We start from the raw sequence: 26,354 nt of genomic DNA on the forward strand, positions 1-26,354 counted from the left end.
CGAAATCTTGCTTGTTTGTAGGTGACCAAATACTTATTTTCCACCATAATTTGCAAATAAATTCATTAAAAATCCTACAATGTGATTTTCTGGATTTTTTTTCCACATTTTGTCTGTCATAGTTGACGTGTACCTATGATGAAAATTACAGGCCTCTCTCATTTTTTAAGTGGTAGAACTTGCACAATTGGTGGCTGACTAAATACTTTTTTCCCCCACTGTACATCTATAGCTCTGTTTATGAATTTGAGAGTGAATGAATTTTCCAGCCCCATCAAAATAGGGGTGTAGATTATGCTTTGTTATTGTTTCAACTGCTGATTGCCCCTTTAAATCGTCTGAAGGTCTGTCTCCACAATAAGTATAGAAGACAAGGCTACAATAAGAGCGCTTTACAATAACACCAAAACCTGTTATGAGGAAGAAATGTTAAATATATTCATGAATTACATCACTGCATGGAGGAATACATGACCAAACTTCCCCATTTGTAGCACTAACTCCACTAATAAGGAAGCTGTGTAGGGTTTTACATTCACTGAGCCTGATCAACAATGTTGCCCTCTATTGCATTGCAGGCTTTGACTGATAAACATACTGGACTTTGGTCTTGGGGTATTTTACAATAGAAAATGAAGCAAAATGTACATTCATTTGAGATTATATATAATAAACATCTGTGCTTTATTATCCTTCTCTAACACTAACATATTTTGGAACCCTCACCCAGCATTGTAGGAATGAATTAACTGAATGTCATTAGGTCACATCAACATATTACCGGTCACACTTGACACAAAGAACAAATTTGATGGAGAAATATATATATATCAATCTTTATTATTCTGTTTTTACATAATTTAAAGCATTTACTTGTACAGCTTCTGTGCCTTTTTTCACCATAATTGACAATACAGTACACAAAAAAATAACTATTTACAGCAAAGTCTCCACCTCTACCACTAGAGGTCACCCTTATGCTTTAATTTATGAAGTTACAGTCCAGTACTATCTTCTTTTATTAGCATGTTATTTTGTTACTAAAAGTACACAATAAAGCAGACAAACATAACATGAATGTATTGATTATGCATATTATATTACAGATCCACACTGGGTGTTATCATGCAGGTTTTCTATGTGTTGAGGATGGAACTCACTAGAGAATGGTGGTTGAATGGATTTTCCATTTACTTATTTTACTGTTAGAATGAAGGTGAGGGAGAAAAGAAAGGAACATTAACTTCCATTTATCAGCTATAATACAGAATGAATACCATTTAACAAATAACACATAAATCAATTGTTTTACAGTATTACAGTCACATGGCGCCATGCGGTCTAGCACAAACTTCCCATTATCCTAGTATCACAAGTACTCTTGAAGTCACGCACTTATAATTTGTGATAAAGCTTGAATTAAAAAAAGGCATTACATAGAAGTCAACAGCCACACTAATAGTTGTCATGACAAAATATGAAACCTCAAAGTCCTAAACAAGCTTTTATAGTGATCATATGTTAATGAATAACGTAAATATGCCAGAGACGGAATAGCTGTCATTGAGTCAAAACGAAAATTTCCATGATAACACTTTCATTTGCAAACAGTCTTTGCATACCAAACTTTTTCACACTGTACATCTTGTTAATCAAATTGATCTTGTTTATTACAGTACGACTGTAGTAGAATACAGACGTGCAGAGACATCCCAGGTGACCAAGGCTTACTTACTGTCAGGGGTAGAGTTGGAGATTGATTTTGTCTTGTGTTCTCATATACAGGTAATGGTTCTCATATACAGGTTGTTGAGAGCCTATAAGAGATACACAAATAGTAGGGGTTGTATAGATGTCTGCATTTGTTTGCATAAGCATTGTTACAGTATTAAGCATTCGTGGTTACATTATTAAGTCATAGTGGTGTTGTACATTATCATGTAATTTGTCTGAATCCATGTCATTTCTTTGTGGAAACTAAGTCACTCTGGATAATAGTATCTGCTTATACACTAAACATAATGTAGAGTAAACAAACATTTAATAAAACAAATTAGATACCATAATGACCTGTAAAATTGGATATACAGTATGCTTACCTCCTTGATGCATTGGCTCAGCATTGTTTCTGTATAAAACAGGAAATAACATTGAAAGGTTGCTGTTTAGAAAATTATAAGAACATATTATTACAGTGATTTAACAGTTTACAGTGCTTTTGTGACCAGTTTTAATCAACATGAAAACAGAGGCTACATTTTCTACAACTGCAGTGATAGAAAATACACTTGTTTAACTGAAACATTTTTTTACTCACCCATTTTTCCTGATGAAGAACACTGCAACACCAGCTGCCACTCCCACAACTAACAATACTCCAATCACAATAACAGCGATGGCACCAGCAGGCAGACCTGGTGACAAAGATTCCTCTGCTGCAGAGATCAGAGACAAAACCATGTAGAGATAAGAGAGAAAGGCTACACAACAAAAACAAGATGGCAGACATGGTTATGAAATATGACAGCACCTTTCAGACTTCCTTACCGCAGTGTCACCATGTGATTTCCAAAAACTAAAACAAACCTTGGAGGAACTGGAAGAACGTGACATCCTCAAGAAATGGAATAGTGAGTGGGCATCCCCTCTCGTTCTTGTCTGGAAACTGTGGCAGATCAGGGAGTTGGGTCAAGACGTTTACACAGATCAGACACGGACAGAGTATGATTAGCTCAGTTTCAAGGGTGTTTATTAATAAAATAATCAAAAGAAAAAAGGTTAGGTCTCCCCCATGAGACCCTCTCCAGGATACCGTCTCCAACTACACGGACGCTACCTTACTTCCCCCAGTCCTCTCCCATGTGCTGCCCTTCTGGCAGCTTTATGGGCCTCGCACAGCTGATGAGCAATCCGCCCTTAATTACTCACCAGCTCCCAATCAGCCCCAATTAGTCCTGTCCGGGGAGCCCGTCGAGACCTGGCACATCCAGCAGATGGAGCCACCGCCTCGTGATGTATACTCCATCTGTTACCAGGCCTCGACGAGTCTCCCCCTGGTGGCTGACCTGCTGTACGCCACAAAAACAAATGGTGAACTCAGAATCTGTATAGATTACCGATGGCTCAACACGAGAACTGAGAAGGATGCTTATCCCCTACCAAATCAAGCCAATGCACTTGCGTCATTGGCCGGAAACTGCCCTTTCAGCACAATGGATCTGACATCGGTATACGTTTGCCAGGATGATGATGTCAATCTTTAGGGACCAGAACTATCTCTCCCTTTTGTGCTATCTAGATGACTTACTAGTCTTTGTTAAAAGCGAATAAGAAGCACTTGAATGGTTGGAGCTGGTTTTCAGTAGACTCTCAAACAACAACTTGAAGCTTGCCCCAATGAAGTGCCACTTCCTTAGGCGTTCTGTGAAATTCTTGGGCCATGTGATATCTCAAAAAGGGATCCAGACTGAGGAGGGAAAAGTGACGGCCATCAGTGAGATGACATCTGCTGATCTCATGGAGATGGATGGGAAAACCCCTGGACTGAACAGGGTCCAGTAATTTTATTACTCCCACTTTATCAAAGGGTTTTCAAAAATCGGCAAGCCACTGTACTGTTTAACAGCGGGACAGAAAACCAAAAAAAAACATTTAAATGGCAAGACTCAGAGTAGGACGTCCCAGAGGCTGACACCTGAAGACGGGATGAGTGAGTGTCAACTTGCCTTTGATGAGTTAATAGCAGCTGTGATAAATGTTTTAGTGCACCCAGACTTTAGTAAACGCTTCATACTTTCGACTGATGCTTCAATTGACGGCCTAGGTGCTGTTCTGAGACAGATTCCAGAGGGTGAGAGTAAAAGTAAAACCATTGCGTTTGCTAGTAAATCCCTCAACAAATCCCAAGCAAGATATGAAACCCATTGTCTAGAGTTTCTTGCATTGAAATGGACCGTATGTGAACATTTTTGTCACTTGCTAAAGGGTGCCCAGTTTACTGTCCTGACAGATAATAACCCACTCACTCACATACTGACAAAGCCTAAACTTGATGCCTGCAAGCAGAGGTTGGTGGCGAAGCTAGCCCCTTATGACTTTGATCTGAAATACATACCTGGGCCACAGAACATACCCGCCGACTTACTCAGCTGTGTACTGTTCATCAGGGATGGCACCACTCAACATGTCACAGCAGAGAACTTACAAGAGATGCTCTGGCTGTCTGTGAATTGCCAAGCCCCGCCAGAAAGTGGCATGACAGGGTCCAATCAAGGTGCAAAGTCTGCTGAGGTCTCTGGTGATGAAGTGAAGGCACTCATAGACAGCAGCTTGGACCGACAGTGGATCGTATCCATGTGCACTGTCCCTTTGATGCAGCTATCCCAACATCTGCTGCTGGGTGGTTACCCAGCGCTCCCTGCTTTTTCACTAAGAGATCTCAAGGAAAAGCAGCAAGCAGATGAGACATTGGCTCGTGCTACCTATTATGTGGAAATAAAATGGAGACCATCACATTGTGAAAGAGAACATGAAGCAGTGGACTTTCAGAAACTTTTGAAACATTGGGAGAAGTTGGAATAGAAGGATGGAATACTGTACAAGAAATCAAAGGACAAACCCGGAAAGAAGAGATGTCAGTTCATTGTACCTTTGTCCCTGAAGGCAAATGTGTTGAAGGGAACATGTGATGATGCTTCACACCAAGACCAAGCAAGAACCTTACACCTCATCAGACAGAGGTTATTTTGGGTTGGTATGGATGAACAGGTGAAAGACTATGAGATGTAGACGCTGTGTTGTGAGCAAGTCCGTTGTGGGTTACAGCGAATTTGTAGACTCCTTTCAAAGAGATCTTCAGGAGGCAGTGCGTGTCGCACAGAAGAACACATCAAAGGCACAGAAGAAGCAGGCAAGAGAATATGACAAGAAGGTGAGAGGATGCACCCTGGAGGTCGGTGACAAAGTTCTCTTAGCCAACAAGAAAGAACAGGCAAACAGAAATTGGCAGATGTGTGGGAATCTACCGTCTATCTACAGAGTAGTCAACCCTTCCACAGACAAGAGCAAGGTTATACACCGCAACTTCTTAGTTCCTGTGAACTTTCTTCCGATTGGAGAGGCTGAAGAGGATACAACCGTTCCCTCCATCCTTTCAGAGGAGAGTTTTGCAGATGCCAGAACTATGAGACTAAACCCACTACCGGATGTGGATGGGGGCAGTGATGACCAGAGAACTGCAGTTTGGATCCTCTGCAGTCAAAGTCCTAAAGTATTCAATGAGGCTATGGACGCCTCTGGGTCCTCGTTGATGGGACAAGAGAGTAATCGATAAACCGAGTCAATGGGAGATGCTGAAAGTGAGCAGGAATCTAGAAGTGACTCTGGTCACATGGAGCATTCTGAATTTCCGAGCAATAGTGACAAAGACCCAGAAGGAGACCCTTCCCACTCTGAGGATGATGGCTTGCAACCCCTGGCTGATGAGATAGTAACATCCTCCAAGAGCAGTATAAGGGTCAGTGACTTTGCCCCAAGTGATCAAGTTCAAACAAGCAAATCGCACACCCGGAATAGTACCAGGGTCAGTGAAGTGGGCCCAAGTGAGCAGGCTCAAAGTAGCAGACTATCTCCCCTAAAAGACAGTGTTAAGGACAAGTCCCACGATACAGTCAATTCACAAAGCTCTAAGAAATTAGAGGAGGGTAGTGTGACACGTACAAGGAACGGAAGGGTTGTTAGACCAGTAAAGAGACTTGTTGAAGCCATGAAAATGCTTGTCAGAGAGCCTGACATGTCAGAGACCATAGCAACACTCTTAAATGTCCTGTAGAAAGTAATGGATATCAGTGATACAGAGTATTAGGTAGGCTATGTGTATTCAGTGTTGAGTGCATGGGACAGTTTAGGTTATGGGAAAGAAAGGGTGAAGGTGATGTGTAAAAGACACATTATTACTTTGTACAATGTTTTGTACAGTCCTATGGACAGCCCATGGCTAAGGTTTACCCTTCAGGTATTTATTTAACAGGTAGTAGTAATGTGTCTTTAAGGTCTGTAAGGGTTGATGGAGTTCTGAGTGGGTGTGTGACAAAGTGAAAATGTAGAGTTTCCATCAACCTCGATCGCACTACACGCAATGTAAAAATCAAAGAACACCGCCGTTCGCGGGCAGAGTAGTGGGTGAAACCATTCACTTCAGAAAAATATGTTATATTAATAAAGTTTCCTTTCATTATGTATTGTCGAATTCATAAAAATATTTACTCCCATTGTAGTAAGGTTGGCAATACGAGAGGTCTTCAGACCTTTTTTGTATTATTTTCCTTGAAAGAATGACTGGTGGGTTTTGAGTGCTTCTCCCCTATTTGGAAAGTTGGTCTGCCTGCTCTTCAGTCTGATAGAGATATTCTGAGAGCAGGTTTGTGTCTGCTTCCTCTGTACATAAAAAACGGTTTTAAAACTGTATAACACAAATGTGTCTTTTGAAAACTGGTTCATATATCACAGTCAATAGCGAATGTGACTATGTATATATTTATGTTGCCGTTAATGTATTTAAATCCTATTTCCGCAAGTTAACCAAATGTTTGCTGGCTTAGCTAGTCATGTTAATGACGAGCTAACTAGCAACGTCAGTCAGTGCACTGTAAAGTCATGCTAGCTATTGCTAGCAGGTGATTTATTGGTAATTCAAGACTTCTTACTACCTTAAAAGGTTTATATAAAAAGGGTTGTACTTGTGCTCTTTATTTATGGATTGATGTCACTTCACATTGAGGGCATGTATCATTACTGTTGCTCCTATCTAAAAGATAGCTTGCGTCCTACCTAACCAGTGAACGTGTGGCTGTGACCGTCCTGTCAATTACATTTTAGTCATTTAGCAGACACTCTTATCCAGAGCGACTTACAGTTAGTGAGTGCATACATTTTTCATACTGGCCCCCCGTGGGAATCGAACCCACAACCCTGGCGTTGCAAGCGCCATGCTCTACCAACTGAGCTACAATGCCTGTCATCACTGTTTGATATCCTTTACTGTAGGTATGTCTTACTGTATTTTTGTTATTTTCTAAACACAACGTATTTATACTATACGATCACTTTGTATATTCAGTCTGATAGAGATATTCTGAGAGCAGTGAACGTGGCTGTGACCGTCCTGTCAATGCCTGTCATCACTGTTTGATATCTTTTACTGCAGATAAAAATCAAGTCAACCTGAAGTGTGGGTGTCCATGTGTCTTTCTTCTTTGTGGCTACAGTGGGGAGAACAAGTATTTGATACACTGCCGATTTTGCAGGTTTTCCTACTTACAAAGCATGTAGAGGTCTGTAATTTTTATTTATTTTTAAAAATCCAGAAAATCACATTGTATGATTTTTAAGTAATTAATTTGCATTTTATTGCATGACATAAGTATTTGATACATCAGAAAAGCAGAACTTAATATTTGGTACAGAAACCTTTGTTTGCAATTACAGAGATCATACATTTCCTGTAGGTCTTGACCAGGTTTGCACACACTGCAGCAGGGATTTTGGCCCACTCCTCCATACAGACCTTCTCCAGATCCTTCAGGTTTCGGGGCTGTCGCTGGGCAATACAGACTTTCAGCTCCCTCCAAAGATGTTCTATTGGGTTCAGGTCTGGAGACTGGCTAGGCCACTCCAGGACCTTGAGATGCTTCTTACGGAGCCACTCCTTAGTTGCCCTGGCTGTGTATTTCGGGTCGTTGTCATGCTGGAAGACCCAGCCACGACCCATCTTCAATGCTCTTACTGAGGGAAGGAGGTTGTTGGCCAAGATCTCGCGATACATGGCCCCATCCATCCTCCCCTCAATACGGTGCAGTCGTCCTGTCCCCTTTGCAGAAAAGCATCCCCAAAGAATGATATTTCCACCTCTATGCTTCACGGTTGGGATGGTGTTCTTGGGGTTGTACTCATCCTTCTTCTTCCTCCAAACACGGCGAGTGGAGTTTAGACCAAAAAGCTCTATTTTTGTCTCATCAGACCACATGACCTTCTCCCATTCCTCCTCTGGATCATCCAGATGGTCACTGGCAAACTTCAGACGGGCCTGGACATGCGCTGGCTTGAGCAGGGGGACCTTGCGTGCGCTGCAGGATTTTAATCCATGAAGGCGTAGTGTGTTACTAATGGTTTTCTTTGAGACTGTGGTCCCAGCTCTCTTCAGGTCATTGACCAGGTCCTGCCGTGTAGTTCTGGGCTGATCCCTCACCTTCCTCATGATCATTGATGCCCCACGAGGTGAGATCTTGCATGGAGCCCCAGACCGAGGGTGATTGACCGTCATCTTGAACTTCTACCATTTTCTAATAATTGTGCCAACAGTTGTTGCCTTCTCACCAAGCTGCTTGCCTATTGTCCTGTAGCCCATCCCAGCCTTGTGCAGGTCTACAATTTTATCCCTGATGTCCTTACACAGCTCTCTGGTCTTGGCCATTGTGGAGAGGTTGGAGTCTGTTTGATTGAGTGTGTGGACAGGTGTCTTTTATACAGGTAACGAGTTCAAACAGGTGCAGTTAATACAGGTAAGTGGAGAAGAGGAGGGCTTCTTAAAGAAAAACTAACAGGTCTGTGAGAGCCGGAATTCTTACTGGTTGGTAGGTGATCAAATACTTATGTCATGCAATAAAATGCAAATTAATTACTTAAAAATCATACAATGTGATATTCTGGATTTTTGTTTTAGATTCCGTCTCTCACAGTTGAAGTCGGCAGTGTATCAAATACTTGTTCTCCCCACTGTATATGAAGTTGGTTACATGTGCACCACCAAGTCAGAACAGTAGGCTAAGTTATGAGTGGGAACGGGACCAAATTATTAGGGTGAGGCACATGGGCTACTAACAGCTTACTACACAACATACATTTAGTATTACTTTATTAACTACAGTTTACATATCTCCCTGGTATATTACATAATTTATGCAGCAGCATACAATACATTTTTGGACCTTGTTGTGCTGTGCTCACTTGAACAGGAAGGTTCCACGGAGGTCCTTCTTGTGGGAAAATGTTGTCATCAAACTTTGTCATCAAAGTCTGGCATTCTCTGGATATATGGTGCTTTCAATACAACAGGGAACTCAGAAAAAAACAAGGTTGAATCATGACCTTCAGTGATCTTCAGGTCGGAGCTCTAGAAAGAGGCCCGGGTTCCCGACTTGGATTTCCGAGTTGGATGACCGTTCAAAATGTATTTTCCCAGTCAGGGGGGACAAGTTGTCTTGAAATCACTGAAGACTGAGATTTCCCAGTTCCGAGTTTCCAGTTGTTTTGAACGCAGCAGAAGTCATGCTGAATTGACAGCATGGCCAATGTATTCAATATTTTCTGGCCCATGGTGTTGCGTGTGAATATTTATCCTTTTAAGCTTGGAAAAGAGACCGTTAAACCCAGACTTGGACCACACACCCTCTCCACCAAATAGCAGAGGAAGCAAAATAGTGATTGCTTTGCAATGCTTGTAGTTAGCCAATAATTCCTTCCAAACCACTCATTGTTGAATTTGTGATTTCAAACTTGTTGTGTAATGTTTATGTTCAATGGCCAATGAGCACAGATACGTTTTATCTATAATTTCACTTCATATGACAAGGATTGAAAAGGATTTGCTAGTAGATTATCTGTCTAGCTTGCTAGCTAAGATTTTGAAAGTGTGATGTTGACATGATCAGTCCAATCAAAGCTACGGTAGATATAACGTGATTTGATGTCATTTTATCTTTGGCCAATGACCTTGAGCCTTCTTGGATGGGCACTTCTAATGTAAATCTATGGCAGCACCCAAGGGGGCTTGAACTTTCTAGCTCTCCTTGTAGGTTTTGCGGTGACGTTGTGTCCCCATGAGTGACACAACACTGAGCCAATCACGGCGCACCTAGAGAAGATTACCAACCCCTACGCTCCATATTTTCTGCTGGCTGCCCCACCACCACAGTAAGCGCTGAGCTAGGCTGAAACACCTGCATGTTGGAGCTGCCTTACTCTAGAAAGCAAAAAAGAGACCATGTTTGTATGCGGTTTTATTAACTCAATATTTTTATTTTACATTGTTTGTAAACTGATATGTGATACGTATTATTGCCAAAATAACATGCAAAACAGGAATAAAAAACAAAGAAAAAAGTTTTAGCTAAACAGGTTGGGCTCAATACAGATGGGGCTCTGCCCAACCTGCCCTGAATGATGGGTCGCCACTGCATTTATGGCAAGGTGTGCATGTGCCTTGTTACAAGTGTTGTTACCAGGTCCTAGTCTATTAAGATCCACATATCAAGTCCATATCAACCCTGGGACTACCTGGATTTTTGGTTCTACTGGCCCTGTGTAGTTACCAGCCCCCAGTGTCCGGTCTGGAGCGTGAAGTCACAAGCTCTGCTGGTCGGCTACTGGTTGCAACCTAGCGGTGCCAAAAAAGGTCTGGTCTGCCCTAGAAAGCCTATGTAAATTACAATGGCCAGAATGGAAAACCACCAAAAAATGCACAGCCATTTTGGCCTCTAAAATGTGGTTATTATGATGAAGTTCGATTCTCACAGTGAATTATTTTAAAGTTCGCTAAAAAAAATCAAGATATTTAATTAAATAGTGATCCATTCTGACTCCTACATTTGTCATCAAACAGGACCACTTTTCCATATTTCTGTTTTTTCCATTAGGGAACACCTACTCTGTGAAGTGCGCGTGTGCAATAACTTAATTCACCTTTGCACTCCTTCGAAACAACACGATTTTAAAAAACATTTGCAAAGGGTAAAGTCCACAAACCTTAGTCAACTCTGTTCATAACAGATTTTAGGTTTGGGAACAGACAACTGTATTGAGATCAAACGTTTCATCGATGAGAAAATTAGCAGAATGTCGGCCAAAATCCATTTTGTTCCATCTTCTCCCACTGCCTGCCAGTTGGCTTCCTCTCACTACCATATTTGGTAGTGAGTGGAAACGCCAAGCGGATGCTTCACATTTATACATCCAGTGAAATATCTGTCTCATTGTTCTATCTGTGCTTTCACCATGATCATTAGCGATTATTTGGGTGCCATTCAGCTCCATTCAGCAATATGGTGCGCTTCAAATTCAAATACTTCCGGCTTCATGCACCATCTGAAATTTTCCATAGGAATACGTGGATGTCGTCAGCGCTATGACTATCTAGTGGTTTTAATGTCTATGGTAGTTAAATGTAACAACATCACATTTTGATTGGAGTTATTAACATGGTTATTCACAGGTGACTTTAAAACATGTAATTACAAAACATGTCAGTTACATAGTGAAACAAGAAAATGTGTAAACAAAATATATAATAAGTAATTACACATGTGGAATAAGCTTCAGCAAGTGGATTTGTAATTACACAGTCCTTGTTCCAATGTGTGTAGTTACATAGTAATAGGGGCAAATTAATGTACAGTGTTACCAAAGAAGAACATACAAGAAAGATTGCTCTAACATTTCTTTGCACACTAGGGAGAAGAAAAATATCTATGAAGGTAAACTAATAACTAATAGCTAAACACGTCACTTGCACCTCTCTCCACTATGCAATTAACATCTCTGTTTGACCTTTGTGTGTCTGTGTCTGGGAAGAATGCCAGGTAAAGATTTACCTGAAAGTACTACCATGGTGAGAGAAACTACTGTAGCTGCTTCCATCTCTCCTGATGTAACAAGTGTTGGTGATTCATATTGAATATGTCCAAACAAATAATAAGGGTATTCAGTAATACCAGACTCTTTGCTTTGTGACCAAAATATTATATAAAATTGAGATGAATTGTCTTCTTAAGTGATACGGCAGCAAAAGGGAATAAATTACTAAACAGCAATTACGCTTCAGTAAAGAAGCTGTGTGGGATTTTCCCTGTCATACAGTGTTGCCCTCTACTGGTATAATACTATGCTGATTATATATATAATAATACTGGACTTTGGTGTTGAAGTATTTAGTAAAGCAAACAGTTTGATAATCCATCATTGCTAAAACACAAGTTTAGACACCTGTATTTGAGAGTGATTGCATTTCCCCAGCCCGACCAAACAGTGTCAGGTTCAGGTTGTCGGAATAGGAGATTGTCCCACCTGGACAAGATGAACACCTACGTGAGAATGCTATTCATTGACTACAGCTCAGCGCTCAACACCATAGTGCCCTCAAAGCTCATCACTAAGCTAAGGATCCTGGGACTCAACACCTCCCTCTGCAACTGGTCCTGGACATCCTGACGGGCCGCCCCCAGGTGGTAAGGGTAGGTAACAACACATCTGCCACGCTGATCCTCAACACGGGGGGACCTCAGGGGTGTGTGCTCAGTCCCTTCCTGTACTCCCTGTTCACCCATGACCTCAATTACCTCGACTAGCCGGTGCCCCCGCACATTGACTCTGTACCGGTACCCCCTGTATATAGCCTCCCTACTGTTATTTTATTTTACTGCTGCTCTTTAGTTATTTGCTTTTATTTAATTTTTTTATTTAATTACCACTTTTAAAAACTGCATTGTTGGTTAAGGACTTGTAAGTAAGCATTTCACTGTAATGTCTACACCTGTTGTATTCGGCGCACGTGGCAAATACCATTTGATTTGATTTGATTTGTACCTTTAGATAGAAAAAAGTTAGTTTGAGATGCTTCCTCAGTAGGAGGGACTACATTCCTACAACTAACCACCATCATCGGGAGTCAATATTGTTTAGTTTATTCTTACGTGACAACGGCCATTACATCCTGACAGATTTCTCCAACCAATTTCTATATTTGTTTTGGAAAAAAGGTAGCTCTATAAAAGTGATCCAAAACTGAATAACAATTTATTCATGTCGATTGCACTTTTCTCTGCTTTTTTAGATCAATTGTCCCTCTTAAAAGGGATAATCAGAAGTTCTTACATCCATATTGGGATTTATTAATGTATTATATGTACCTATTGATTCTTGAAGAATATAACTTATAAATGCCTCATGAGCTTAGTTCAACTGCCGTTCCCCATCTGTTATAATGACTTTTGATACAAGATTCTTAAGGTAGGTAAACTCCTAAGCTGCATGTAGGAGAGAGGACAAGGACACACCATGTGTTATAGAAATCACTGGTGAGGGACAGAAGGCCTGCGTGCCAAGATAGATTGGGAGCCACTTGGGCTAATCTTAGGTGTATGTGATGAAATGGCCTGGCTAGGGAGACACACGATACCATGTATGGGGATGCTATTGTTGGATAGAAGTAGCTCAGAGAGCAGTATATAAACTGAGAGATTTTCTATGGAAGTCATTCAGATGACAAGAGGCTACGCCTGTGATGAGTGTGATAGAAGGAGTCAGGCACAGGAGGGTAAATCACCGAATACAGAGTTTATTCCTTTCCGTCACAGTTGCGCTGGATAGCGACATACTGACATAGGCACAGGTGAAACTCTCTACCCGGGCAAACATGGTACGGAAATACTCCAAACGATATACAAGCATAGGGGAATAAATCTACCCCGGCAATACAATAAGAGAGCTCAACTGAGCTACTCTACTCTCACATGGAACAATCACTCACAAATGACAAGGGGGCAGAGGGAACACGTATACATAGACAAATGAGGGAATGAGTACCAGGTGTGTGTGATTGATAGGACAAGACAAGACAAATGGAGTGATGATAAATGGAGCGGTAGTGGCTAGTAAGCCGGTGATGACGAACGCCGAAACCTGCCCGAGCAAGGAGGAGGGGCAGCCTCGGCTGAATTCATGACAACGCCCGTATGTCACACCCTGGCTCTGGGGACTCTAATATGTTGAGCCAGGGTGTGTAGAGTCTATGTGTTTTGGTTCTACGTTCTATTCTAGTATTGTGTTTCTATGTTGGCCAGTGTGGTTCTCAATCAGAGGCAACGAGTATCAGCTGTTGCTTGTTGTCTCTGATTGGGAGCCATACTTAAGCAGCCAGTTTCCCACAGTGTTTGTGGGATCTTGTTCCGTGTTAGTACCGTTGGACTTCACGTATCGTTTGTTGTTTTGTTTATCGTGTGTACACCTAATAAAGTAAGATGTACGAGTATCACGCTGCGCCTTGGTCCTCCTCCTTCGACGATCGTGACAGAAGATCCCACCACACCAGGACCAAGCAGCGTGTCCAGGAGCACACGCAGGAGGTAACATTAGTAGATGTCCTCCTCGGTTGGGGGCAGATTACGGAGGAGGATGCCGTCCGTTGCCGGAGGGCTATGAAGGGGGAGACCCAGGCAGGAGAGGAGAAGCGGCGCCAACCGGGCCGTGGTCGGACAGGCGAGAGGCACCCCCAAAACATTTTTAGGGGGGGGGCACATGGCATGGACGACGGGGCTGCTGGAGGCAGATAAGGGGCGAGTTCGTGGACGAGGAGAGAAGGCCACTGGGTTACGGGAGCCATTGGTGAGAAGAGGGAAGGAAGATGTAGAGGCACGGCGAGAGGTACTGAGGTGTATTGCCAGTCCGGTCCGGCCCGTTCCTGATCCCCGTTTAAGGCCAGTGGTGTGTGTTCCCAGTACGGTCCGGCCTGTTCCGGTCCCTCGCACCAAGCCGACGGGGCGCGTCGTCAGCCCGGCCCGGCCTGTTCCTGCCCCTCGCACCAAGCCTACGGTGCGCGTCGCCAGCCCGGCCCGGCCTGTTCCTGCTCCCCGCACCAAGCCTATGGTGCGCGTCGCCAGCCCGGCCCGGCCTGTTCCCCGCACCAAGCCTATGGTGCGCGTTGCCAGCCCGGCCTGGCCTGTTCCTGCTCCCCGCACCAAGCCTATGGTGCGCGTCGTCAGCCCGGCCCGGCCTGTTCCTGCCACTCGCACCAATCCTACGGTGCGCGTCGCCAGCCCGGCCGGGCCTGTTCCTGCCCCTCGCACCAAGCCTACGGTGCGCGTCGCCAGCCCGGCCCGGCCTGTTCCTGCCCCTCGCACCAAGCCTACGGTGCACGTCGCCAGCCCGGCCCGGCTTGTTCCTGCCACTCGCACCAAGCCTATGCAGTTTACAGCCAAACTAACAGGTATGCAGACTTTTATTTGTTTTGATTATGTCTAATTCTGCTTATCTGTGGTAAGGCTGAGCTGTAAACGAACGTTTAAAATTCAATATTTTAAAGGGGGACGATGAGTGGTCTTGAGGTATGTAAGGGATGTAAGTAGAAGGATCAAATTAGACAATAACAGGGTACTATGACTCTAAGCAGGATTAGAGTAATGACAAAAAAAACAAAGGAGGAGAAGGAGAGTGGGTTTAACAAGATTGGGTGTAGGGTATTTTAATGGGTATAACATTATAAAATAGGTCAGAGGTTCGAGTCCTCAACATGACGATATTATAAAGTGTACGACATTATGAAATAGGCCAGAGGTTCGAGTCCTCAACATGACAAGATTATAAAGTGTACGACAGTATAAAATAGGTCAGAGGTTTGAGTCCTCAACATGACAAGATTATAAAGTGTACGACATTATAAAATAGAATAAACATTGTTTATAGGTTCAAGTCTTGTGAAGAAAGAATATAGATATGAAGAGGTTCAAGGCCTCAACCATGTTAGAAAAGTCCAATGAGAAAAGTTGTCTTTAGTTGAAGGTTCGTGTCTTTGGTTGAAGGTTAAAGTCGTTGGTAGAAGTTTAGAATCCTTTGTAAAATACCTATAAGTTCAAATAAGCCATAATTGATTAAGGGAGTGACAGCAATATAGAGGAGAAGTATAAATTAAGGAGGTTCAGTCCTCTTGTAAAAGTAGTGAAAATCAGACAATGTGCAAATGATGTTAATTAAATTAGGGTTTTTCTATGTGGAACTATATCTTAGTGATTTATCAGCATGGACAGATAATGACTATCCTCAAGATGGTAGTTTTAAAAGGGATAAATTACTAGTAGAGCGAAAGTATATAATTGATAATACAGCCATAAGCAACCGAAATGGGATCTAGACTGTATGAAAGAGGTGTATAAAGCATGGGATTTAATGAGTGCACAATGGACTGTAAATATCTTTAGGAAGGAGGAAAAGTCAGTTAGGATATTTAGTAATTTGGCAATGGAGCAACATAATCTACATTATGAAAAGAGTCAGTCCACATGGGCTATTCCTATAGCTAAAACAGATAACTTTGAGGTCAGATGGTGGCATGAGGAATGCAGGCCATTGTGGTTACAAAGGTTTGGTAGAGCTTTAGAAAAGGCAGAAAGTAGGTTTAGAGGTTATACAGGACGATCAAACATTGAAAAAATTAGATATACTAAAGAGTGTGTGGAAAATTAATATAAAATGATATTTACAATAATCAAACAAAACCAAAATGTTTATTTAAACAATAGATTAGCAAATACAATTATGGAAGTTTGGATAATAAGCTTTGATATAATATTACATTGTGCTTCCGTACATCATATAATATTAAGGAGTGGTATGGAGAGCGTGAGGTTATTTTAGAGTGTCATGGAAAAGTATATGTTTTAAGGAGAGGCTTTACTTTGACGGGGTTTCCTGAAGTTTAGAGAACCGGTGAGGATCCAATGACAGGAAGGTCAGCGTCCTTGAAACTACAGTCAGTTTTTTTTTGGTTCCGCTGGGAGTATGGTTGAAGATGGTGGTTTGTGTTGCGTGAGAATTGTTAAAAATACACGAAGGGATTGTTTGATGTGAGTATTTAGAAGTTTCTAATGTTCTAAATGGAGTTTGTGATGATGTGAAAATAGAATGATGTTTATGTGTGTAATCGATTACTATCATTTGATAGAGATAAGGTTTAAGAAATTAACTGCCCATAAGGAGTGGAATTTATAGACGTAACTTATAACATAGTACGAAGCCAATTTAGGGTTTCCATTAAACTAATTATCATTGCGGAGCTAAGGTGTTGAAGTGAATGAATGTCATTTTGTATCAGATGGTAAGACGATAAGCCAGTATGTTTGCGCTATTTGTGGGATTTCTGTGTCATTTCAATAGCATTGGGGCAATGGCATAGAGTAAACAAATATGGGTTTCTGAGTGTAATTATACTGTTGGTATGTGTTGCTTAGACAGATACTACAAAGTATTTATTTTTGGTGATGTAGAATGGAAGATTTACAACTGACTTTGAAAGTCCCATGTTACGTCGTCGTCGGGTGAGGTTGTGTCTCTCTCTGGCGGGAGGTAAGCTTGGCTTATATGGCTTATATGGTGTCGAGTAAAGCTTAAACTATGTAGTTAGATTGTAGTTAGGTATTGTAGGTAGTTATCGTGGATTATTGTATGTAATTATTTTAGGTAAGTATTGTATTCGGCTGACCCCGGTGAAGCACGAAGCTAGCTAACCCACTACCTGGACTAGCTAGCGGGTAGCTACTGGTAACTATTAGCAACTGTGGATAGTTGTTTCACGCCTGAGAGTACCTGTAATTACGCCAGCTAGCTGCCTACAATAATTACATACAATAATGCCTACCATTCAGCTGTTTTTCTAACCTCATTGTCTGAAGCGTTAACGTTAGGTAGTAAGTAGCTACTGTGCTCGAAATGTAGCTAGCTTGTTGCTACCTGGATAGCTACTAAACAATAGCTGGAACGACCTAGCGAACAGACGCGAACTGGCTGAGTCAATTCAGTGGCTAGCTTTGCACTTGGCTAGCTAACAGTAGCTGCTAGGGGTAAGTTATAACCTACATTTGTGTTTTGTTTTTACATACTGGTAGCCAGAGTCATTCAAGGGATTTCGGGACATGGGTGACTAGTTAACGTTAGCTTGGCTCTCTCTGTGTGTTCGTGCCGTGGGAGGACGGGTTGCTTCGTTGGCAGAAGCAATGGCTAGCTAGTATGCTAACTATTCTAGCTAACTACCTGGCTGAATAAGTTGACGACGGACTCGCTCAAGCTGTCGGGACTAACCCACAATGTTAGACACGGACACGAATGATCTGCTTGGCGTGTTGACACACTGGTGGTTTGTTGTGGCCGAGTATTGGTGCTAAACCGTGTTGTTGGAGGCCGGCATGCTAGTTGGCTGTGGCGTCATATGACTAGGTGCCCTGGACGGTTTTCACGGAAGAATACTGTACCAAGTTAGCTAGCTGAATAAACTAAGTTAGTCTATTCCTAGAAAACCGCTGTAGTTTACAACAATTATAGTTTCTGAGCTGGAAGTTGGGAGAGTTATATTTGGGTGTTTCAGTGAAACGTAAGTGAGGGAGGCCCCGCTCTCTCGCTTTCCCAGATGTTTAGTTCATTTCATTCCGATCTCCTTTGCATTATTGTAGCCATTTTCTGTAGCCTGTCAACTATGCCTCTGTCTATCCCTGTTCTCTCCTCTCCGCACAGGCTATACAAACGCCTCACACCGCGTGGCTGCTGCCTCTCTAACCTGGTGGTCCCTGCACGCACGACCCACGTGGAGTTCCAGGTCTCCGGCAGCCTCTGGAACTGCCGTTCTGTGGCCAACAAGGCAGAGGTCATCTCAGCCTATGCTACCCTCCAGTCCCTCGACTTCTTTGCAGAAGAAGGTTGACGACAACCGATCCTCGTTTGTTAAGTCAAATGACACTGCTTGTCCTGCTCACACTGCCCTACCCTATTCTTTGACTTCTTTCTCCCCTCTCTCTCCAGATGAAATCTTGCGACTTGTGATGGCCGGCCACCCAACAACCTGCCCGCTTGACCCTATCCCCTCCTCTCTTCTCCAGACCATCTCCGGTGACCTTCTCCCTTACCTCACCTCGCTCATCAACTCATCCTTGACCGCTGGCTATGTCCCTTCCATCTTCAAGAGAGCGAGAGTTGCACCTCTCCTCAAAAAACCTATACTCGATCCCTTCGATGTCAACAACTACAGACCAGTATCCCTTCTTTCTTTTCTCTCCAAAACTCTTGAGTGTGCGGTCTTTACCCAACTCTCTTGCTATCTCTCTCAGAATGACCTTCTTGATCCAAACCAGTCAGGTTTCAAGACTGGTCCTTCAACTGAGACTGCTCTTCTCTGTGTCACGGAGGCTCTCCACACTGCTAAAGCTAACTCTCTCTCCTCTGCTCTTGTCCTTCTAGACCTGTCTGCTGCCTTTGATACTGTGAACCATCAGATCCTCCTCTCCACCCTCTCCGAGTTGGGCATCTCCGGCGCGGCTCACTCTTGGATTGCTTCCTACATGACCGGTCGCTCCTACCAAGTGGCGTGGCGAGAATCTGTCTCCGCACCACGTGCTCTCACCACTGGTGTCCCCCAGGGCTCAGTTCTAGGCCCTCTCCTATTCTCGCTATACACCAAGTCACTTGGCTCTGTCATTTCCTCACATGGCCTCTCCTATCATTGCTACGCAGACGACACACAACTAATCTTCTCCTTTCCCCCTTCTGATAACCAGGTGGCGAATCGCATCTCTGCATGTCTGGCAGACATATCAGTGTGGATGACGGATCACCACCTCAAGCTGAACGTCGGCAAGACGGAGCTGCTCTTCCTCCCGGGGAAGGACTGCCCGTTCCATGATCTCGCCATCACGGTTGACATCTCCGTTGTGTCCTCCTTCCAGAGTGCGAAGAGCCTTGGCGTGACCCTGGACAACACCCTGTCGTTCTCCGCTAACATCAAGGCGGTGACCCGATCCTGTAGGTTCATGCTCTACAACATTCGGAGAGTACGACCCTGCCTTACACAGGAAGCGGTACAGGTCCTAATCCAGGCACTTGTCATCTCCCGTCTGGATTACTGCAACTCGCTGTTGGCTGGGCTCCCTGCCTGTGCCATTAAACCCCTACAACTCATCCAGAATGCCGCAGCCCGTCTGGTGTTCAACCTTCCCAAGTTCTCTCAAGTCACCCTGCTCCTCCGCACACTCCACTGGCTTCCAGTTGAAGCTCGCATCTGCTACAAGACCATGGTGCTTGCCTACGGAGCTGTGAGGGGAACGGCACCTCCGTACCTTCAGGCTCTGATCAGTCCCTACACCCAAATGAGGGCATTGCGTTCATCCACCTCTGGCCTGCTGGCCCCCCTACCTCTGCGGAAGCACAGTTCCTGCTCAGCCCAGTCAAAACTGTTCGCTGCTCTGGCACCCCAATGGTGGAACAAGCTCCCTCACGACGCCAGGACAGCGGAGTCACTCACCACCTTCCGGAGACACTTGAAACCCCACCTCTTTAAGGAATACCTGGGATAGGATAAAGTAATCCTTCTACCTCCCCTTACCCCACCCCAAAGAAACAAAAAAAAACATATTGTAAAGTGGTTATCCCACTGGCTATAAGGTGAATGCACCAATTTGTAAGTCGCTCTGGATAAGAGCGTCTGCTAAATGACATAAATGTAAATGTAAAAATATATCAGCGTGCTGGGTTCAAATGGAAAGACTCACTTATTTAACAGGAATAGCGAGACGATTTCAAGGTAGTCATTTTTTAGGGGGTTGCATAATGGTGTGCTAGATTAAGCGACTGAGAATGGTGGCGTAATGTCTATCAATTAATTGGATATTGATAATATGGATATAAATTCAATATATGCTTATCAACTACAGCAAGTGTTTGGTTTATTGTTCGTAGCCTACTTGGGAAGGACAGTTACCCAGATCTGCTGACTTCTAGTGATGGCGGATTGGTATTATCTTCGTTCATAAGGGGGAAAATAAGGGTATAGTGACGACGCACAGGGAAGCGAGTGTCTTATCTTAATGGGAAGTGAAGCAAGGAAACAAAGAGAATAAATAGAGTATTAAAAATACAAAAGGGGTTATGAAGCCGTGTTGGAAAGGAGCAGAGTATGAAAGATAACATTAACTGATGGATATAGGAACTTGTAGCTGAGGTCACTACAGAAGTATTACTGACACAATATCGTAACAGATCAACTGAACCAAACATGAAGCTACTACAGCAATTGATTGTTAATGTTGTTAAGTTCGTTTTTAAACCCTACGATAGAGGACGCTGTTTGAGAATGGTTTTTATTTATTGTCTGGAGAATTTCTAGGTGTTTATCTGCGGGTGTTAGCGAATGGGGCTCGCTGAACTTGAGAGAGTAGTAAGGGACATAATGGGTTAAATGTGGTGTACCCGGATCACTGGTAGCTGCGAAAAAGGAGGAAGTCAAAGGAGGGTGAGTGTTACCGGCGGGATATGGCTAGCTAGTTAGTGGTGTTAACTAGTAGCATTTAGATTGGTGACGTAACTTGCTCTGTGACCTTGAAGGAGTGGTTTGCCTTGCTCTGCAAGATCGCGCCTTTTGGTTGAATGACGAGTAAGGTGCTTCGAGGGTGACTGTTGTCGATGTGTACAGAGGGTCCCCGGTTCAAGCCCATGTAGGGAAGGAAGCAAAACTGTTACATTGATGCTGTTGACCTGAATCACTGGATTAATTGATAAGATTATATGAAAGAGATTGTCTTACCAACCAATGGCGGATAGTATAACATAGTAATTAAAGTTGCATCACTGTGAATAGATGTTTTGTTTGGTTTGACTATAACTTAAAAATAATTTGTCATCTGCTAAAGTACCGTTAGATGGAAAGACAGCGATAGTGGATAAAAGAGATTGTAGAGGGTTTTCTGTGTTAAAAAGTAAGTAGGTTAATTGAGAGATGAAAAACATTGAATTGGATTGTTTGAGTTGACTAGTATTAAAATAATGCTGTCTAGTTATGTGAATGCAAATATGTTATAGGTAGTAGTGGTTTGTGGATAGAATTGACTAATGCCATGATTTAGTAAGCGGGTGAAAGAGTAGTGCTCGCTGGGCTATATCGGGATGTAAAGGAAGCAGAGGGTAAGGTGAAGCCGATATCTGGATAGTTGAATATGGAATGTTCTTTGACAGTTTTTAATTATTATTATTAAATTCTATAATTTGTTTAAACAACAGTGAGTTATGCAGACAGTTAATTAAGTCTAAAAACGATAATCTGTTTCTGGTACGTTGAACAATGGGTGGTCAGTTTTACTATTAGGCTGATGGAGTAGTACATTTCTTTTGTAAGTTATGAATTTATTAAACAATAGGTTTTTATTTTAAAACATCAATGCAACAAGTGGAGATGATTACATTACCAAAAAGTGGTTATAGGTTTAGAGAGAAGGTGTAGTCAACTCAATGAAACGTGGTATGTTAAGGAAGGCTTAGGAGATCACGTCTCAAACAACTTTTTAATAGACGCTTGGAAAATCATTGATTCTTTGTGCGTAGTTAGTGATTATATTTATGAATGTCTCAAATAGTACGTTTAGAGGGGTGACAGGAACAATCTAATTGGTAAGTCATCCAGTAACGATACCATGATGATTTGATATGGGATAAAATTAAGCTGATTTTGGAGGTGATAATCATTGTGAGACTTGGAATGAGGTATAAAGAGTAATCATTTAAAAATACTAATTGTAAACTCAAAGAACCTTGAGTGGTTTTCATCTTTTGAGAGATTTTATGTAATCTTCTGGAGTAGTTATGAGAGATTGAAACAAACGATTATTGATGTGAGGTAGGATAGGGTATATATGCATCATGTTTTGTGTGAAATAAATATATTTTTGGATTGCTGATTATAATTGAATGTAAACGAAATGTATACTTTCTCTTCCAGGAAAATTGGGATTTCCTTATCTCTCATTGGGATGTTTCAAAAGTATGTGGGCTAGGTGGAGCAGTTAGTACACTTTGGCAGTCTTATAATTAAGTGATAAGAGGGTGCTACCGAATTAATAAGGCCTGGCCATTTTTGTTTGTTGTTTTCCATTAAGGTTTTTCAAATAACAACACACAACCCACTTATTACAATGGTTATATAGGGTTGTTGTTTTGATTTTAGGGGGGGGAGTTTAATGGGTCAAAGATGATAAGTCTTAAAGGAACACACACATGGAACTTTCTGAAGTGTTTTTTCTTTTATGAGTGAGTTTTGGGTAAACATGTGATTTCTTTTGAGAAGAAATGTAATGAGGACTTACTGTACTCTTGGGATACAAAACATTTATGAAATGTTTTGACTGTTGTTAATGATTAGTTTATAAAATAGAAGAGAACACTTCTTTTGAAGGGTTTGAATGACCTCTGAACTCTGTCCTGACTTTCTAGTGTGAATTGATCACCCACACTGGAAAGCCAAGAGGCATGGGATGAGTAATTTAAGGTAATTTATTATACCGCGTTGAGGATAATTTATAATACTGATAATTATGAAGAAGTTTATAATTTGGCAATAGTCATATATATGATTCGGACTATAATAAGGTCAGGGTGAGAGAGCTAGTCATGAATGAGGAACACCAGGCGCTAGTCAAAATGTTGATATTACTTCAATTACTTTATGGGATACAATTGAGTTAAGGTATAGTCAAAAGTTGTCATTTTAATTTAATTTATTATTTTGGTTTCACAGGCAATGTTGTTGTTGTAGTTTATGAACGCATGAATCACGATGTGAGTCATGTGTCCAAAGGGGGGAAGTACTGCTCGCATGAGGCTTTTTGGTAAATACGCAAATAGTATTAAGAATATGAGCAGTAGTAATTAATCAATCAATCAATCAATTTTATTTTATATAGCCCTTCATACATTAGCTAATATCTCGAAGTGCTGTACAGACACCCAGCCTAAAACCCCAAACAGCTAGTAATGCAGGTGTAGAAGCACGGTGGCTAGGAAAAACTCCCTAGAAAGGCCAAAACCTAGGAAGAAACCTAGAGAGGAACCAGGCTATGAGGGGTGGCCAGTCCTCTTCTGGCTGTGCCGGGTGGAGATTATAACAGAACCATGCCAAGATGTTCAAAAATGTTCATAAGTGACAAGCATGGTCAAATAATAATCAGGAATAAATCTCAGTTGGCTTTTCATAGCCGATCATTAAGAGTTGAAAACAGCAGGTCTGGGACAGGTAGGGGTTCCATAACCGCAGGCAGAACAGTTAAAACTGGAATAGCAGCAAGGCCAGGCGGACTGGGGACAGCAAGGAGTCACCACGGCCGGTAGTCCCGACGTATGGTCCTAGGGCTCAGGTCTCTCAGTTGGCTTTTCATAGCCGATCATTAAGAGTTGAAAACAGCAGGTCTGGGACAGGTAGGGGTTTCGTAACCGCAGGCAGAACAGTTGAAACTGGAATAGCAGCAAGGCCAGGCGGACTGGGGACAGCAAGGTGTCAGCATGCCCGGTAGTCCTGACGTATGGTCCTAGGGCTCAGGTTCTCAGAGAGAAAGAGAGAACGAGAGAATTAGAGAGAGCATACTTAAATTCACACAGGACACTGGATAAGACAGGAGAAGTACTCCAGGTATAACCAACTAACCCCAGCCCCCCCGACACATAAACTACTGCAGCATAAATACTGGAGGCTGAGACAGGAGCGGTCCGGAGACACTGTGGCCCCATCCGAAGACTCCTGGGCCAGACTACACTCAATCATATGACCTACTGAAGAGATAAGTCTTCAGTAAAGACTTAAAGGTTGAGACCGAGTCTGCGTCTCTCACATGGGTAGGCAAACTGTTCCATAAAAATGGAGATCTATAGGAGAAAGCCCTGCCTCCCGCTGTTTGCTTAGAAATTCTAGGGACAATTAGGAGGCCTGCGTCTTGTGACCGTAGCGTACGTATTGGTATGTACGGCAGGACCAACTCGGAAAGATAGGTAGGAGCAAGCCCATGTAACGCTTTATAGGTTAACAGTAAAACCTTGAAATCAGCCCTTGCCTTAACAGGAAGCCAGTGTAGGGAAGCTAGCACTGGAGTAATATGATCAAATTTCTTGGTTCTAGTCAGGATTCTAGCAGCCGTATTTAGCACTAACTGAAGTTTATTTAGTGCTTTATCCGGGTAGCCGGAAAGTAGAGCATTGCAGTAGTCTAACCTAGAATTAATGTGTTATGGGTTAGATTAAATGTTTTAGGTGAAAATGTATTTGTGGTATAAGGCATAATGTAAAGGCGGCCTGTCTATGAAACTAGTGACCTATGGCAAGATGCAACAATGTGCACTTGCTAATATCAATGCTTCTCTTGACTGATAAGAAGACAGGGTAAAGTAGCATACTGTGTCTCACCTAACAATGTTCTTAAGACTTTCTTCCCATGGGGGAAGACAACTCTGCCCAACCTAACAGGAGAATCTGGGCATTTTCTGCACCCTGGAGGCTTTGTGGGGGTAAAGGATTACAGAAGTAAGAGCTGGACAGACTCTAGGTGGGGAGGACAGTACTAAGTGTTGATGGCTATCTCGATGGAGGGGAAAATAGAAGAGAGAGATACCTAGATATATGTGTCCCACTGTAGGGTATTCTAACTCAGAGGAGGAAGATGGCACCGCCACTGCGGAGCATTGTTTTCTTTTCTTTTGTGTCTGTGTCTGTGTGTCTTTGCAGCAGGGACTATCAACTTCCCTATTGGTACGGTGCAAGAAGGACACACTCCACAGAGAGAAGGACTCTGCATGATCCTAGACCATAGTGAAGGAAGAAGGTTCAGAGCTACAAGGACCATACATCGTCACCCAGTCTACACCAATGGATGTATGGATAGAGGGGAGATCGACCTGGTATCATGTAAACCACTGCAACAGACTACTACGAGGAAACCGACAATCTAGAGATATAATATAATATAATATGCCATTTAGCAGACGCTTTTATCCAAAGCGACTTACAGTCATGCGTGCATACATTTTTTTGTGTATGGGTGGTCCCGGGGATCGAACCCACTACCTTGGCGTTACAAGCGCCGTGCTCTACCAGCTGAGCTACAGAGGATGGATCAGGTGATGGGAGACGATGTCAAGGGGAATGCTACTGATGAGCTACGTGTTCTGGCTGAATCCCTTGGCGGAGGGACAGACCTCCAAGTACTTCAAAATCTTCTTCTGTCTGTGGAGGGTTTTCCTAACAGAAATTGGGGAGTATATTAGAAATTGGTATTATGAATAATTGGTAAAACATAATAATTTGTAATATAGTCAATGCTTATATGGATTTCTTGGATTAGAAATGAACTCAACTAAACTGTTATGTTTTGTCTTCTAGTGAGGTAAATACAGACGGTGTCTTGATGCATAGCAGGGATAATTTGGCCTAGAATGGTGTGAACCAAAAAAAACAAAAAATCTCTGAACCGGCTGAAGATGAATATCAGAGGCGTTGAAGACGTTCCTGTACAGCACCACTTCTAACTGCAACCGGTCTACAACAGCCAATTGAAGCTATCAACAGATTTTCTCTCATGTTTTTTATATCGAGGGAGTGGGACAGGAGTCCACCATTGAGTGAGAATGGAGAAAGATCTGTTCAAATGCAACATTTCTCATGTTGCTGGCATACTGGTTGGCACAATGGGGTGTAGAGATGGTGGTGACTCGGATGAGACACTGAAGTTGTGACATTGT

General features: G+C 42.6%; 1 long non-coding RNA gene across 1 annotated transcript; it reads right to left on the reverse strand.

Annotated features, from left to right (window-relative positions):
* Positions 1 to 888: 888 nt before the first annotated feature.
* LOC121585495 lies at positions 889 to 2,835 on the reverse strand. The gene is made up of 5 exons (XR_006003851.2): positions 2,587 to 2,835; positions 2,318 to 2,435; positions 2,100 to 2,128; positions 1,736 to 1,817; positions 889 to 1,202 (listed from the first exon to the last, which is right to left on the reverse strand). It is a non-coding gene; the product is annotated as an uncharacterized LOC121585495 (long non-coding RNA).
* Positions 2,836 to 26,354: the final 23,519 nt, after the last annotated feature.

The sequence above is a fragment of the Coregonus clupeaformis genome, chromosome 17 (assembly GCF_020615455.1).
Source record: "Coregonus clupeaformis isolate EN_2021a chromosome 17, ASM2061545v1, whole genome shotgun sequence".
In the NCBI taxonomy this organism is placed as follows: Eukaryota; Metazoa; Chordata; class Actinopteri; order Salmoniformes; family Salmonidae; genus Coregonus; species Coregonus clupeaformis.